Below are 18033 nucleotides of genomic sequence, written 5' to 3' on the forward strand. Positions count from 1 at the left end.
CAAAGCCACAGACAGACCTGGGCTTTGGAGAACTAAGACTGGTTAAATTCCATACCTGCTACTTACAAGCTTTGTGACTTGAGCCTTGGCATGTAAAATGTCTATAACGTACACAAATAATCATAGCGACCACACGGATTGTGGAGGGTTAAATTAGATAAACTTTGCAAAACATCTAATTAAGTGACCCACCTAAAGAATGTCCTCAAAGAACTATGGTTATTTTTATTACTCCTTTAAAAGTGCAGGAGTAGTTTCTTTAGAGGAATACAAGCGTTGGGGTCAGAGATAGTAACAACGTTTGAGGGCATTTTTGAGAGTGTGATAAGCTTTGTTCCTGCTAAGGTTTGGACTGCCAAGGATGGACTTAAATTGCTTCAGAAGGAATTTCAGTTGACAAGAAGCATGTCCTGTGAGATGCTGAAAAAGGATAGATAGCAATCTTTCTAGAACAATATGGGTTTAGTGCATACCAGCCTTGGAACCAGGGACAAAGGACAGATTACTTCATCCAGTCCCACCTGTGTTTAAGTGCTGGAAAGAATATTGGTTTTTCTGTCTGTAAACATGTAAGCCTTTATCCCACAGGAGGGTCTCATCAGGTGCACGATTAAAATGTGTCTGTATATTTTCTTTTAAAGAGAAAATGTACTTCCTTTAGAGAACTTACTTAGTTGCTCATCTAAAGTTAGTGACTCTTAGTTATTGACCCAGGACTTCTTTAGAATTCTGGGTATTATTAAAGGAAGTTTTCCTGATACACTGTCTTCTGCTTTAATTCATTCACTCAACCATGCTGCAAATGTTTATTGAGAACACCTAATATTCCAAGCATTCTGCTAGAAGTTATTTAAAAAAAAAAAAAAAAGTGGACAAAACAGAACCTCATGTAACAGTATTCACAGTCTACTGCTCTTATAACCTCTGATGGGTTTTATGGGAACTCTTTGCAAAGGAACACACTTTGAACCATTTTTTTTAAAAATCAGATTATTTTGGCTACAGAGATATATATCTGGAGTATTTGGAGACAAGCTCATCTCCACATTTGCCTGGAATTCCTGTATCTAGAGAGTTCCTTCCAGCAGTGTCCCTATACGCAGTGAACAGCAGCCTGTGACTTGCAGGAGAGGTGCCCATCCTTGATAGCTCATGTAAAATTAAACTTGGGCTGGTCGTTGGTTTACTCTGTTATGAAATAGAAGCTCTCAATGTTGCCGCTTTTAATGCACGGGAGGAGAATTTTCCTTAAAAAAAAATCATGGCGATGTTAACTCTCCCAGCCGACTAGTGGCAGTAAGGAAAACTGCTGCTTGAGTCTGAATTGTCGAAGGAAGAAAGCTGCAATTACAGTACATTTCCCTATTACAAAGAGCATCGGCTTTGCCAGGAAGAGCCATATGCAGCACATAGCACACCACAAAAGAACTTTGGTAGTGAAATGACTCTGTCTTCATTCACATATGCTGGTAGCATGTTTATTCAGTGTGTGCCTCTGCGGAGATAAGTGCCGCTTCCTTCAGATGCCCTAGACTGCCGTTTGTGTAGCTGGAGAACTTAATGAGTAATGGATGTGCTTGTCTGGCCAGTATAAAGTATTTCCACAGCCTGTGGCTGTGTTTATAGAGAGCGGGAGAGAGACCACAGGCAGCAATTTGTCTTCTTAGGTATCAGCAAAGTCTTCTCTTTTAACAACTAGAAGATTTATTTTTAACTGCTTGACTCAGTGTTTGTCAGATGATTCGGACCATCAAACTGCAGATTGAAGTCCCCAGCGCGGGGGAAGCTGGAATGGCAAGGGAAAGGGGGCTGGCTGGGAAAAGGGGTGGGATTTTAGAATCGTGCCTGTGTGGCTCTGCCTCCCGATGTGGGAGAGAGTTAAGGGCTTCCAGTGGCATGAGTGTATTTGCGGGTCAAGCTGGTAACTAAAGGGTAATGGCTGCCTTCAGCTGCTTAAAGACATAATTGGCCAGTGATTGGGGTATTGTGGGGAGCAACCAGGGACCCAGGGACCAGAGCGTTCTGAGCACCACGCTTCGCTCTTCTGCAAATTAAGCTTTTCTCCTGCTTGATGCTGCCTGTCTCCAGAAGCCTCTCACCATGATCGATAGCTCCAAGAAGCAGCAACAGGGCTTCCCAGAGATTTTAACTGCTGGGGATTTTGAACCATTAAAAGAAAAGGAATGCCTTGAGGGGAGCAACCAGAAAAGTCTCAAGGAAGGTCAGTCTGTCTGTGGACAGGGGCAAAACTGCCAAATTCATATTCTGGTCAGCCAGCTGAGCGTGTCTTGTCTGTTACCATGCCGTGTGTCTGCTCTCTCTGTTCACTCATGTACCTTACACGTTCTAAGTTCTTTGAAATGAAAGCTTAATGCTGTTCTGGGTAGCTGTTACTAAAAATTCATTAGCTGATGGAATTGTAGGGCTTTTGCAGTAATTAATACAGTAAGGGTACTTGTACAGCCTGTCCTCATTGTAGTAAAATCTTCCCAGGTTCATTTTGTATATTTTCTTCCTTTTTTTTTTTCTCTTCCCTCTCTCTTTTCGGAGAGGCCATTTCCTTTTCTGTGTTAGTAAGAACACTGCTCTTTTAGGTTTCCAAACACATAATTCCAGCAAAATTCATTTTTTCAGTTAAGATGCTCATGATTTTTACTGTTTAAAACCAGGAAGGTAGCTAGTTCTTAAATCCTACAATGATAGGTTAATTGGTTGTAATGCGCATAGCATCGTTTTTGTTTTGTTTTAAAAAGCACATTGCATAGCTTCATTTTGTTTTGTAACAAAGCAAGCAAAGAATAAGCTTGAGAATAAAAACGGTCGATTATTATTGTTAGTAAACACTGCACAGGCACCTCACTGATTGATTTAAGGAAAGAGCCAAACGTGTGGGCATTGCTGTCCTCTGTCCTGGCATACGGAAGCATGGCAAGACTGGTACACAGCTTGCCTTCCTGTAGCCAGTGTTGAAGAAATTCAGGGTCTACAGAGAGTAAGTTTTCCTGAATTTGAGACATGAGGGTCACTCTTCTCAATGCTTGTTTAATTTGAAAATTGGTTTCCTAGTCATCTTTGGGAAGCAAAAAAACCCACAACAACCCTTTTTCAGCTGCTGCCATCAGCCACCCCCTCACCTCCCCGCTCGCTCTTGCCTGTCTTATAGAGACCCAGAGAGTAAATGTACACTTAATTGGCCTAACTAGTGCTTTGAGCTTCTTCTAAAAGATAAGAAGAAGAAACAAGAGTTAGACTTGCTGGAGTTGAACTACTTTTGTGTATGGGTAGGAAGAACTCCTAGGTCGAAATAAATGACACACAATGAAGTATAAATAGCTGTTGCTAGGAACCAAACAATGGAATTGCCTCTGCTTGTGCACAGCATGTCTTACTGTCGATTTTTATAAAAATCAATGCCAGTGGAATTTTGAGGACGCATTTCTGGAGACTCATTGAAGGGAACTTAAATTTCTTAAATCATTAATTTTTTAAAAGTTTGAGAATTATCTATCATTTAAGTCAAGTTCAAGTGTCAAGCTCCTAATAATACTATAAATTTAAAACGTTTTTGTGTACTTGAAAAACTAGGAAAGTAGAGGAAAACGGAATAGTAGAAATAAAAAGATGTCACAACAGCAATGGGATTAAGGCACATAAAAAGCAAGGATTAAAAATATAAAAACAGAGTAAGGGAATTATCAACAGGAACCACAAAATAGAGTTGAGACAATTACATAATGTACAGATTCTTTCCATAACAATTCTGACCATGCTTTCGATTTATACAGGTGCAATAGTACAATGGCAAAACAGCATAGACCCTGGAGTGAGAAATACTTGAATTCAAATCCTACATTCACCATTTACCAGGTTTGTGATCCTGGACAAGCTTACTGCTCTGAGCTTTAACTTCCTCGTTTGTACAATGAGGAGAAACAATACCTACTTCATAGTGATTTTATAAGATGCCTCGTTAATGCCAGTTTCTCATCTCTCTTCTTGCTTTTTTCGTATTTCTTTTTCCTTCTATTTAAAATTTAAATTTTAAAATCCTGCATATATTTACAAAATACGAGTATTATATATCTTATTGTTTTGTTAAATTCATTGATATAAAGAGGTAGAGGTGAGAAACTTTAAAACACTCCACAGAAATAATCGGATGATAAAATTAATGTCTCACTGTAGTTGCATTGAACTGGGTTTTGCTTTGTATTTCAGTAGACTAAATATTTCTACTCATTTAATAGATTCTACTCATCTAATAGATAGGGTTGAAGCTAAAATAACATATATAGACATTAAGGGCGATTTGCTGCCTCAAAGTTAGTGACATTGAAAGGATTAGATCTGAATTTAATTAGAATGGAAAAAATAAAAACGATAGGCACTTTTAAAATTTGGAGTCATATAAAAATAACTTGGTTCTCTTTGCAAAATTGAACTCCCAAAATTCAGTATATCACTGATCCTGCCTGCAGATGAACAACAATGTTTAACTCATCAGATTTGTAGAATTTAACTTTGGGACAAGCTCCTGGTTAACTTCATCTGCTTTTAAGTATTGGGTCCTGCATCGTTTACATGAATCCATGGAAGTTGATTGAGATGGCAGCAGTTGTTCAAATACTTTTGGTTAACTTTTTACTCTAAGATACCCTGGAGTCTAATTAGATCTGTGCTGTTTTATCAAAAGAGACAAATATATAAATGACTATTAATAATATCCCTAATAGTTTATACCTCATGTTTTAAAGGACACTGATTAAAAATATTTATCATATTTTATATCAACAGTGGTTTTCTACTCATTTTTGAAAAACTTGTTTTTGGGTTGTTTGAAAGAGCAACCTTTAGAATTTTTTTAATGTCTGAATTATAAGTTTCTGGGTAATGAAGGAGGGATAAATTTGGGTTCATTTAATTTTTTAATCACATAGACACAAGCTTGGGCTCTCATATTTCTGATATGTGTCTACTCTCAGGGCTTGGAAGGCTACTCTGCTTCTCAAGTAGTTGCTTGCTTGCTTCCTTATATTGGGATGTTTTAGAATCTTGTGATTGTTGACAGTGCTAGTTGGCTGAAATTATTATGAGGGGAAAACAGCCTTTATTAGCAAACACTGTAGGATTCAAGAATTGATGGAATGCCTTAACAAGAAAATTTAGCAATACCTTTTGAACATTTAAAAGAGGAAAAAGTTCTAACTGCTGACCACCTGTGAATAGTTGTCATCACGCAGAGAATTGTTTGGATAATAAAGCATATTATCTCACAGCTTTGTTGATGCTTATATAAGCTTTTTGATAAATACCAGCCAGTGTATGTGGTTGGAGAATTTAATTATTTTCTCCTGTAGGAGAGAACAGCAATAAATGTCATGAATTCCCCTGAACAAATTCAAAACAGAAAATTCTCCTTAGACTAGTTTCTTTTGTCAAAGCAGCAATAGGAAATCTCAACTTTTAACTTGTCTACAAACGGCTTCAAATATTCTCTAATTACACTCAGCTTTTAATTTCTGGAAGAGTATTACAAACCATTCTGACATGACAACTGAAGAATTGATAATTATGAATTTTCAGGAAAAAAATCAAATAAATTGAGATGATTTAATTCAGATAAGTGTTTTAACCTGAGTCATTTTTGAGATAAGTGAATCATAATTCTAATGCTACTAGCTAGTTATGTTCCATATTTATTATAGGCAAATAGATTTTAAGAGGAAAAAAATGATATTTGATATAAAGGACTCTCTAATGGTAAAAAATAAGATAATACAGAAAGAAAACTGAGTTATGTGTTAACTGCTTTGACTAAAACTGCCCTAACAGTCAACCCCCAATCGCAGTGTTTTAACCATTCAAAGTGCATTTCTTGCTCAAAACACAGTCCAGTGTGGGCAGGACAACTATCCTAGACAGCTGTCCTCCAAGAAGTGACCTGGGGACCTGGGCTTCCGTCATTGTGTGGTTCAACCATGAGTGTCAAGGGAGTGGGGAGGAGTTACAGACTTGGGGGGCCACATTTCCAGTTCTGCCACACACTGGCTAATAGCCAAGATGAAGTACATGAAAGCTTATGGTAGATGGCCCAGCCAGCAATGCAGTAAATTAACATACTGTACTGGGATGTGTCTGTGGTAGCTTTGAGAAGAAAATGAACATTTGTCTGAGATATTATGAATAATCCAACCTGGAAATACATCGAGATTAAATAAATCACTTTACCAAAGCACCAGAACTTTTTTAAATGAAGGAAATTATGCATACTCTACCTGTACTGTCCACTATCCACATATGGCTGCTTAAATTTAAAATAATTAAAATGAAATAAATTGTTTTAAAAATTGAGCTCCTCAGTCACATTAGCCACATTTCAACTACTCAGGAGCCACATGTGGCTAGTGACTGCTGCATTGAACATTTCCATTTCTGCCCTCACAGAAAGCTCTGGACAACGCTACTCAGTGCTTTGCTCCTCTCGCTCCAGCCTTGCAGGCCCTGTCTCTTAAAACCCAATTCCTGTGCCGTTTTTTAAAGAAAGGCACTTGATCCCATCAGCTAATGATAATTTCTTCTCTCCTGTGTATTCCCAGTAACTGTATCTGTACCGTTCTATGGCATTTCACCTTATGCTCGTGTAATATACATCTGTGCTGCCTTTGCTATTAGCCCCATAGTATTTCTTGGGGAAAGAATTCTTGTCTGGCCTATTTTTCCCCCTCATCCCCCAATGTCCTGCATCTCATAGACACATTATTATTATGCATAAGTATTTAAAGAGTATTATACCCTTCTCTGCCTTCTTAAACAGAATATAATAATTGGAATTATCACCTTCAGATATAATTTATAGTTCCATTATAAATTAATGGCTCACACCAAATGTAATGCCATGGTGCCCCGAAGGCACTGTTAAGGTATGTAAGATTGTTGTCCATGCACAGAATGATTGCTGGATCATTACTAGATTACTCAAATGGTTATTTGTTGTTTGATTTTTAATCATCTGCCACTTCGGGATGCTCTTCCTTTTCTGATTGCTGCTTCTAATCATCTTCAAAAATAAAATAAACAATTAAAATAAATGGTTAAAACGTTCAGAAGGTGTTATAAGCACATGAATTTTGCAACATCTATTTTGATTTCTTTTGGAATGTCTTCTTTATTTTCTGCCAACATTCTACTAATTGCAAGTGTTATACAAGTGAGTTGCCACTAAATGTTTTTTAAAAGAGTGGGGCAGGGTGGCTCACACCTATAATCCCAGCACTTGTGAGAGTCTGAGGCAGGAGGATCACTTGAGCCCAGGAGTTTAAGACCAGCCTGGGCAACATAGCAAAACTCCGACTCTACAAAAAAAAAAAAAATTAGCCAGGTGTAGTGGCTCACGCCTGTGGGCTTACCTGCTTAGGAAGCTGAGATGCAGTAATCCCTTGAACTCAAGAGTTTGAGGCTGCAGTGAGCTGTGATCACGCCACTGCATTCCAGCCTGGGCGACAGAAAAAGACCTCTGTATCAAAAAGTAAATTTGAAAAGATATGAGATAAGGTTCTTACACAACAGGAATGAAAAAGTGAAAGATCTCTCTTCACAGACACTATTCAATATTTTTAAAAGGTGCATACTATTGAGATGAAGTTATGTAATTTTTTATTAGAAATAATTTTATTTAGCAAAGTTTGAGTGCTTTCACAAAGCACAATGCCAGTTATGTTAAACTTCTGTAAGCCCCTGCATCCAGGGAGCTGATAGCCTAAACAGTGAGAAACTAAATGATAATAGAAGTTAAAGCACAAACACATTCATGAGGTAACAGAAAAAAACTGTATACACTTTGGTCCAAATGAGCAAGCATTACAGATTGGGGGCTGGGCCTCTCTTGTGCTGCAGACCTGCACAGCCATCTGCCTCCCTGATGTTTCCAGTGGGCCTTTTATTCCCTCCCACCAAACATTCTTCCAGGGTTCCCCATCTCAGTAAACAGCACCTCTGTCCACCCAGTGGCTCCTGCCAGGAACCTAGTTGGGAGCAATTCTTGACACCTTCCTTGACCTCCTCAGAACCTGTCACCAAGTCCTGCCGCCAAAGCTGCCAATTCTACCTCAGAAATATCTCATCTGTCCACAGCACTGTATCACCACGGCCAACAGCCCTGTCCAGGTCCCCTTTACTCAGATCGCATATTTACGGGCAACTTTACTCTAGCAGAAAGAGCGCAGCCTCGCTGGCTTTCCCTCCCCCTACACACATTCTGGCCCTTTTCATTCCTTCATCCTCCACCAATGTCAGGAGTGATCATCGTATTACAATGGTCATAATACAATGGTTGGAGCATCGCTGCACTCCAACCTGGGCAAGAGTGAGACCCTGTCTCAAAAAAAAATGATCATGTAATCCTGTTCCGTTGTGTCACTGGCTCACATCTTGTAATTGATTTCCATTGTACTTGGGATAAAATAAAAAATCCGTGGGGTAAAAGACCCTGCCTATGTTTCCAGAAGCCGCTGGACTCCCTCTCCCTCATCTCTCTTCTCTGTAGAATGCCTCCCCTCCCCAGCCCCTGGCCTGAACACTTGCAGCTCACCCTTTCAGTTTCACTTCAGATGTTGCCTTCTCACAGAGGCCCTTCAGTACCACTGCTCCCTCCTCAAACTGACTTAGATCCTTGTAGTCTTTGTATGTATCTATCACTATTATTTTATTCAATATCCCTCTCCCTCTCTAGACTGTAAGATCTATGAGGATGGTGCTAAGTCTATTTTGTTCACCACTGTGCTTGCACCTGCCGGCCCATGACATCTGCTGCTCACTTGGTAAATATTGTTTCACAGGAGGATGTTTATTTCCTGGGATAGAATAATCAGGAAAGTGTTCCTAGGGCTGCTGTGGTTATTCTGATTCCATCACCTAAAGGAAAAAAGCACATCAAAATTACCATTAAAACCATTTTAAAGCCTACATTCAGCATCAGGATAGGCCTTGATTACTATTTCATCATATCAGTCTCACCTCATTAAGATGATATAGTCCCTGCTTACAGTGGTTCAAGTTAGGATTTTTGACTTTATGATGGGTTTATCAAAGTATTAAATGCGTTTTGACTTACAGTTTTTGACTTAAGCCCATCGTAAGTGAAGGAGCATCTGTACTATCATAACACCAGTCTAATTTATTAAAAGCTTTCAGGAAAAAACATAGGTAAGTTTGAAACATTGGGTTTTCCATTGTTTCCTAAAGATAGCTTTATCAGGGTTTTTTAGCAGGCATCAGAATGGCAAAGAGAATCTCAACATTTCTTTTTGTCTTCCCAGTTGTATTAGTCAGCTTATACTGCAATAACAAAATACCATGGACTACATGGCTTAAACAGCAGAAGTCATTTTTGTCACAGTTCTGGAGGCTAGGAAGCCTGGTAGGGCCAGTTAATGGTAGTGGGTCTCTTCCTGGCTTGTAGCCTTCTTGCTGTGCATGCACAGGGAGAGGAAGAGGGAGAGTGAGCTCTCTGGTGTCTCTTCTCATGAAGACACTAACCCTGTCAGATCAGGGTCCCAACCTCATGACCTCATTTAACTTTACCTCTGAAAAGCCGTTTTTCCAAATGCAGTCACATTGGGGGTTAGGGCTTCCATGTAGGAATTCGAGAGGGATACAGTTCGGTCTGTAACACCAGTGAACTCTTACTGATGTAAGAACTTTTTCTATTGGAATGTTAAGGTACAAGATTTCTTATAAAATAGAGATAGTGTGAGCGAAAGCACCGATGAGGTTAATTGGTACAGTGACGAAAACTTAATAGCATATTAGGAAATACTTCTTTTTGTATGCTTTTCTTTTTTTTTTTTGAAAAATTATCTTGTGGAAAGACTAAATTTTCCTCCTTAATTCTGGCTCTGCTTCTCACTAGCTGTGTGATCTTGGATAAATGCTTAATTCCTCTGTAAAACTCAGTATTGGTACCCACCATGTAGGGTTGTTATGAGGATTAGATGTGGTGATAGCCATAAAGCTCCCAGGATGGAGTCTCACAAGCAATGAGCCCACATTAAAGCTCCATTTGACCCACTTGGCCATCCTTTCCACTGAGGGGCAAAGTAAAACCAATTTCTAGGCTGCTGAAGCAGGTGAATGCACACAGGCTGGCGATTTCCCAACTGAATACGATTTCTGAGGAGGTGCAAGTGTCCAGTCTCTGCATTCTACCATGCATGATCATCTGCTAGAGTTGCCCTTTTTCTTGTTTATTTGAATCTAAACAGTAGAGCAAGTAGACTGTCTATCTTGGAGTTTAAACACCAAAAACATCCAAACATCAGAACTTTTCTCCACATACTACTGACATTGAAACATGTCATGAAACATGACATTCTAATACCAAAACAGTTGGCTCTTGTGCATGGCAAGGGATAATGTGGCAATCCTCCATGTTGCGCATAGCTGCTTGGTCCATCATTGTCTGGATCATCTCACACAGTTGCTATGATATTAGGATAACACACACGTTATGGCAGTTCTTAGTTGTCTTTATGTTTTGCTAGGCAAATTGCACATGTGTGTGTGTATATATATACAGGTATATCTACAAATGTGTACATGTAAATATATTTGAGTGTGTGTTTGTATCAGCCCCATTCCTGAATCCACAAAATGGAAAGAAAAACCAAGATACTGAGTCTGGATCATCTGACTTCAACAGAGTAGTGTGTGCTTACTATTGTGGGAAAAATTGGAGGTAAACAATATTCCACTGTTTCCCTGTTTCGTTGTTAATTGTTCTTTTATTCAGAGGGCCCACCTTACGAATTTGTATTAAGAAACGTGAGAACATTCTATACAATGTACATTTTTCCATTATAGAGGGATTTAGAAGCAGAGCTTTAACTTATAGCACTAGCTCTACCTATAGCTGCACACTGAAATTCTAAACCATGGTGGAGTATAGAATTTTTTATTGCCCTAAAAATAAGAAAAATAAACATTATCTTCTTTGGGAACCATATAGATAAGGAATTTAGAACTTTAAGGATAGAACCAACATGATCTTACAGGTTAAAAATGAATCGTTTGAAAAATCAAGTATTGTTTTAACCTCTACATTGTTGGTGATCAGACAATTAAGTGGATGATTTTGCTTTTGAAGTGCCTGTTATTCGTGTTATACTTAACATTTATCCTACTGTGGACTTTATTTCTACTACTTTTTAACCAAATGAGATTTTTAAATGTAAATATTTGTAATATCTTTATGTATATCTGTCGCAGGCTAATGTTATCTCTGCCATTCTGTACTAGGCCCCTGGCTTGACATCATACTGTCATATCACAAGAAGCGTACTTTAAATTCATTCCAACTTTTGACAAAAAGGAGAAAGGAATTTGTGTGAAGGTATGATGAGTTTAAAGAAACATGCCCCATTTTTAGCAGTCTGTTTCCATGGCAACAGAAGCACCAGCCAACCAGAGAGTTATCAAAGCTCCTGTAAATTTCCAAAGCTGAGTGTTGAAACATTGTCTTCCTGACCTCATGCTGCAGATTATTGTAGGAAACCTGAAGTGTATTAGTCTGGAATAATGGCGGTCCTGTTAGCATTTTAGTTTTTACTTTAATTTTGCTCTTTAATTTCTAAGGGAAGATAGATGCTACATTCTGGATTGTGGGACTTCCTTACAGGCAAGGGATGGTGGTTTAGAATTCCCAGGTCTATACTACCTGCCACTTCCCCTCCTTTTCCAATTCTGTGTACTTAATAAGAATGCAGTAGACTTTCTTATGTTGAAATCAAAAGCAGTATTACCACTTGGTCTAGAGCCTTTTTTCAAACACTAATTTGAATAGTTTTTCAGTTAACTTGATGTTGTTGCTCCCTTTTTCATCCGAAAATAGTCATAATATCAAAATTCCTGATGAAAATGCTGTTTGCTCTTTGTAGTGTCTGGAGTTGATATTTATGTGCACACTGTGGAGCTCTCCTTTTGTTTCAGACAGGAAGTGCTGGTGGAAGTTTGCTTACTCAGTGCAGATAGCACAGCTTTTACAGAACAAACCACCATTTTATTTCTGGCCTGTTTGCATTCCACGTTTTTAAATTCTTTGAAGCAGCACCTATTTTATAATTGGCAAATTAGCACCCTTGAAATATAACCCAAAATTTGTGATATTCAGTTCCTACTTTTTATCATCCATGAGAGTACGTTAGTGCTTTCTCTTCTTTTTGTTTTTGTTTTTCTTTTCTTTTCTTTTCTTTTTTTCTTTTTTTTTTTTTTGATATGGAGTCTCACTCTGTTGCTGGAGTGCAGTGCCGTGATCTCGGCTCACTACAACCTCCGCCTCCTGGGTTCAAGCGATCCCCACCCCACCTCCACCTCAGCATCCCAAGTAGCTGGGATTACAAGCATGCGCCGCCACACCTGGCTGATTTTTGTATTTTTAATAGCGGTTTCACCATATTAGCCAGACTGGTCTCAAACTCCTGACCTCAAGTGATCCACCTGCCTCAGCCTCCCAAAGTGCTGGGATTACAGGCGTGAGCCATTGCGCCCGGCCAGTGCTTTCTCTTCTTTAATGCAGCTTGAATTTCGCATTAATTCTAAGTGGAGAAATGTACCACTTTTTCATGCCCTTCTTTACTTTTTTGCTCACAGCCTCTCCTTTTTAGTCTTTTACCCTTCAGAACAACATAATTACATTTTGTCTTCGTTCCTACCATCATCAGCAATTCAAAAATAACCCCAAACTCCAGATCCCCACAGTGAAGTCAAACAGTGTGGGTTTTGCCCCCATGATAATCACTTGCCCATAGAAAATTACTTTGGTAATTTATTCTTAAGTGTGACATTGTATTCTGTTTCCTTAGAAAGTAGCAACTCAGTTATATGCTCTAAGTATACCGTGCAAACTTGAGTAAAATAGGTTTATTAAACTTATATATATGGTAAGCATTGTGGAAGGTGCTAGAAATATAAGGATGAGGTCTAGTAGGGCAAATAGAGGCAAAATATAGATATCTAGAGTGCAGTGTGATGGGGAATATATAATGTAGTTATTGTAGTTACTAAATTGTTAAAAGATGAAATCATTATCAGTGGTTAATGGAATTACGGTGGTGAGAGGGGCCAGCCAGGGGTGGGTAGGAAATAAGAGATGTGATTATTGAGAAATTAGTTTCATAATGTCTGTTCTGCTGTTTCTTTTTTTTAATTGTTGAAGTGTAATTCACATAACGTAAAATTAGCGATTAAGCAGTTGCTCTCATGCTCCCTTCCCCCCAATCCCTGGCAACCACCAATCTGCTCTCTGTCTCTGAATTTACCAATTCTGGATATTTCATGTAAATGGGTACTCTTACAATATGTGAGCTTTTATATCTGGCTTCTTTTCCTTGTAATGTTTTTCAGTTTCATCCACATTGTAGTATGAGTATTTAATTTCTTTTTATGACTGAATAATATTCCATTGTATGGATATGCCACAATTTGTTTATCCATTCATCTGTTGATGACATTTGGGCAGTTTCTGCCTCTTGGCTGTTGTGAATAGAGTTGCTATGGACATGTGTGTACATGTACTTGTTTGAGTACTTGTTTCCAATTCTTACTTCACCTAGGAGTAGAATTGCTGGGCTGCAATTGTTATAAACTCAAATTATATTCAATTTAGAAAAGAACTTCTTTAGGAAAGACTTTAGAAAGAACTGCTAAATGTTCTAATTATGTACCTTGTGGTATTTTCCTCTGATAAAAATGATACCATTTAGAGCCAGTGAATAACTTGCCAAGCAGTTTCCTGATTTCTCTCCCCTTGGCTGTTGACTTTACTAGTTGGAGCATTCGGTAATGCATAACCATGTTTCTCTTTTTGACTTTCTCTTCACAGTCTACCATGGTTATTCCAAACCTCCTTCACGGGCCTCAAAATTAACTTTCCTTTTGCCCATCTCACTTGGAACAGATGACCTTTCTTTCAACTTCTCTGAAAAGTTAAAAGCCATCATCTGGGAACTCCCTGGATGTCCCAGACCAAAGCTATAAAGCTTCCTGCAGCAGTAGCCAATCCTCATTGCCCTCCTGTTATGATAGAGGAAGTGTCTCTTAATAAAGGATGTCTTTGTACATCTGTCCCCTTCCTGCTGCCTTCAAGAAACCTGCTATCTCTTATGCTCTTATTCATTCTTTCATTTGTATTCACTCTCATTTCTTTCTTCTCCCCTTCCCTCTCTCTTGCTCTTCATCAATTATAAACTTGCTCAAGTATTTTCCAACTTAGTGTCACACCCTCAAGTTTTCACTTTCTCCCTTGCTCTTCCTGGGCATCATCTTGAAAGCATGCTTACACTTGGTGCACTCACACTCTTGCCTCTCGTTCACCTCTGACCTCCTCCAGCCTGATTTACATCCGTCACTTCACAGAAGTAGCTCCTCCAGGGATTAAAACAGCAGCATTTGACACACTTGATCATGCCTCCTTTAAAAATTCACACACACCCTCCTGGTTCCTCCACCTTTTTAGGCAGCTTCCTCTGCCTTCCTCTTTGTTGGATCTTCCTTCCCTATCTGACCTATAACTGGTTTCTATTTGTTGGCTTTCTTAAGTGCTCATCCCCGGGCTTTCTTTTCCTCTCTATTTATATTCTCTACCTCAGCAAACTCCTGTGGCTTCAAACACTACATAAGCAACAACTTCCAAATTCCAGTCTCTGCCAAGACCTTCTGAAATCCGGACCCATGTAGCCAACTGCCATTTTGACGTCTCCACTTCCTATTCAATCATGCCCAAGACTGTGCTTCCTAATAGCCAGCATCCATTCCTTATCTCAGTAAGTGGTCTACCCAGGTGCTTAAGCCTGCAACCCAGGGTCATCTTTGTGACCTCCTCCTCCTCCTTCAAACCCACTATCCACTCCCTTACCATCCACTGTTGATTTTATTCTAAATATATCTCAAATCTATTCTTTACATCTCTCAGCCATGATGGAGTTGAAGAAAAAAATAAGTCCTGCGCTCAAAGTTTCTATCCTGGAACATCGAAAAATTCTGTGAAATTTAGAAAAAAATGTTTGGTTTCAAGAGAAAGCTTACCCTGAGCTTTTGACAACCACAGTAAATATTTCCCATTGAGTCAGAAACCCAGCCCCATTTGTCCTCACTAATTGTTTTTATATTTTACAGTTCTTCAGTGCTTATTAGTTATTTATATTATTTGACATAATATCACGAGTACCCTTAGGTGAGAGGAGATAATCTTTGCTTCCAAATTTAAATTTACCTTAAAACTTAATGTTATACATTGTGGGGAAGGGGAAAAATAAAAATGTACTATCTTGTAGGTGGGACTACAGATTGGCACAACCATTTGGAAGGCAAAGTGACCCTATCAAAATTTTAAGTGTGTGTTCCATCATTAGAAATTTAATGTATAGGTATATTATCAAAGGATGCCCCCAGAATGAATGACGATATTCATTATACCATTATTTGTAATAGCAAAAATCTGGTACCTTAAGTATGTGAATAATACATCCATATGTTAGATACAGCCTTTAAGAAAGAGCTAGATTCCATGATATTCTTTAAGCAAATTACCAAGCTTTATAAATAGTATTATCTGACACATATACTTCCTTTGCACATTTTATATATAACATTGGTGGACAATTCACAAAACATCTTCTGGAGCCGTAGAAATCTAACAGTGGTTACCTCTGGGGAGAAGGACTGGAGGTCTGAAGTAGGATGGATTAACTTTCACTTTGCTTTTTAAAATCTCTTTTATGTGCATGTATACTTTATTTTAACAAATAAAAGTAAAACATATTATAAAACAGGGATTCTTAAATCAAGATACTAGCAGTACACCTCATGTTCTGTTTGAGTCCCGGGCTCAGGAGACCCTTCATGATTTGACTTTCTCCCCTTTGACTGCAAAACAAACTATTCACAACAGAGAACTATAAATGTGTGAATCTTTGTGGAACTAAAATTTTTTAAGTCTTATGGTTTTATATTTGGAGAAAACAGTATTACTTTCACCAAGTGTCTAATGTAACAGTAGTGGTAATAATTAGTAATAGCCACCACCATTTTAAACATTTATTTTTAAGAGAAAGGAAAAGTAGTTCATCAGTCTTTTGCCCTTTCATTATAATTGTTTTCAGGTCCTTAGCTGATTAAACAAGTGCAATTCTGCATTTGGCCACTACACTGCTATCTGATGAAACACTGAAACAACTATTGAATGGAATCCAATTAATCCCTCCTGTATCCAAGCTCAAAAGATAATATGAGGAAGTTGGCTTTTCTAAACTGTCTTGTTTTTACAGGATCAGGCCTTCACTTAATACTGTTTAAACAATGCATAATAAATGTTTGCCAAAGTCCAACCACTTCATTCTCTTAACTACCCTGACATCTGTTTGAAAAATAAACAAGTGAAACTAGGATCTGTTTATTACCTAGTACTGACTTCAGAGTCAATACATAATCAATTCTACAGTATTCTTTAGTTTTCCATCTTCAGAGATGGTTCTTCTAACCCTCACTTGACTGCTCAGGTTTTGTTTTTTTTTCACTCCTCATGATCCTGAAGTTTATTCTGTCCATTGTCCTGTAATTAAGTAATATATGTTGGAGCTTCTCTCTAACTCACAGATAGTGGCTCATCACCTCTCCCCTCTCCCCTTTCCCACCCTCCTTCATACCCCATAACTGAAATCCAGCTATTCATAAAGAATTTCCAAGACCATGGCTGCCTGCCATTATGCTTCCCACAAAGTGTCATTTCTGCTTTGTTTTGGTAACATGCAATCCTCGATGTCCCACTGAAAACTCAGGGCCAGAACCATGCTTTGCTTCGGCTTGCTCAACTCAAACTAAGCTGCTCTTTGTTATTAATATGCTGCATACAATGTGTTGTTTCCTTTAAGGGGAAAAGACACTTTAATTACATCATATTAAGAAAACATTTCACACTTTGGGAGGCCAAGGCGGATGGATCACTTGAGGTCAGGAGTTTGAGACCAGCCTGGTCAACATAGCAAAACCCCGTCTCTACTAAAAGTACAACAAATTAGCCGGGCATGGTGGTACACACCTGTAATCCCAGCTACTCAGGAAGCTGAGGCACAAGAATCACTTGAACCTGGGAGGCAGAGGTTGCAGTGAGTCGAGATCTCAACACTGCACTCCAGCCTGGGCGACAGAGGAAGACTCTGTTTCAAAAAAAAAAAAAAAATTCAACATTCTACTTACGGAAACAGAAGAGAAAAGGCATACCTTGGTTCAAAAGCATGTGAAATTTTTGAATTAGGTTTATAAGTATCAGAAGTTACTGTATTTTAAAGGTTTTGTTTTGTGTGTTTGTTTGTTTGAGACAGAGTTCTTGCTCTATTGCTCAGGCTTGAGTGCAGTGGTACAATCGTAGCTCACTGTGTAGCCTTGAACTCCTGGGCTCAAGTGATACTCCTACCTCAGAGCCTCCCAAGTAGCTGGGACTACGGGTGTGTGCTACCAGGCCAGCTTGCTTAGTTAGTTAGTTAGTTAGTTAGTTAGTTAGTTAGTTAGTTAGTTATGGTAGAGACAGTGTCTCACTATGTTTGCCCAGGCTGTTCTCAAACTCCTGGTCTCGAGCCATCCTCCCTCTTCAGCCTCCCAAAACACTGGGATTACAGGCATGAACCACTGAGTTTGGCTTTACAGCTTTTTTATATTGGAAACAAATCTTAAAATTTTGTTCTAAAAGCACTCTGAACCATTTAAGAAGCAGGGGAAAGGAACTAAAAGAAGATACTTTTTTTTTTTTTTAATGGAAAACCTCCTAGACAAATTCTAAAAGAGCTGTAACACTTAAGATACTTTATATCTAAACTACCATATTGCTGGGAATGACATTTCAGTATATCATTGGATAAGCTACCTTTCATTCTTTTGGAATTGGGATTAAAATCAAATTTTTACTTTTCTTGCATAAAAGTAGAGCTAATTCACAGCACCTCTATTGACATAATATTGTTTCTATGTGTTGTGATAAGGAATAAGGAT

The 18033-nt window shown here is 38.5% G+C and overlaps 1 protein-coding gene and 1 pseudogene across 3 annotated transcripts in view; one reads left to right on the forward strand and one right to left on the reverse strand.

Annotated features, from left to right (window-relative positions):
• MRTFB (myocardin related transcription factor B) overlaps positions 1-18033 on the forward strand; it is a 202405-nt gene that overhangs the window by 121888 nt on the left and 62484 nt on the right. The window lies entirely within an intron of this gene.
• On the reverse strand, positions 17797-17840 carry LOC111555255 (annotated as a pseudogene).

The sequence above is a fragment of the Piliocolobus tephrosceles genome, chromosome 17 (assembly GCF_002776525.5).
Source record: "Piliocolobus tephrosceles isolate RC106 chromosome 17, ASM277652v3, whole genome shotgun sequence".
Classification (NCBI taxonomy): Eukaryota; Metazoa; Chordata; class Mammalia; order Primates; family Cercopithecidae; genus Piliocolobus; species Piliocolobus tephrosceles.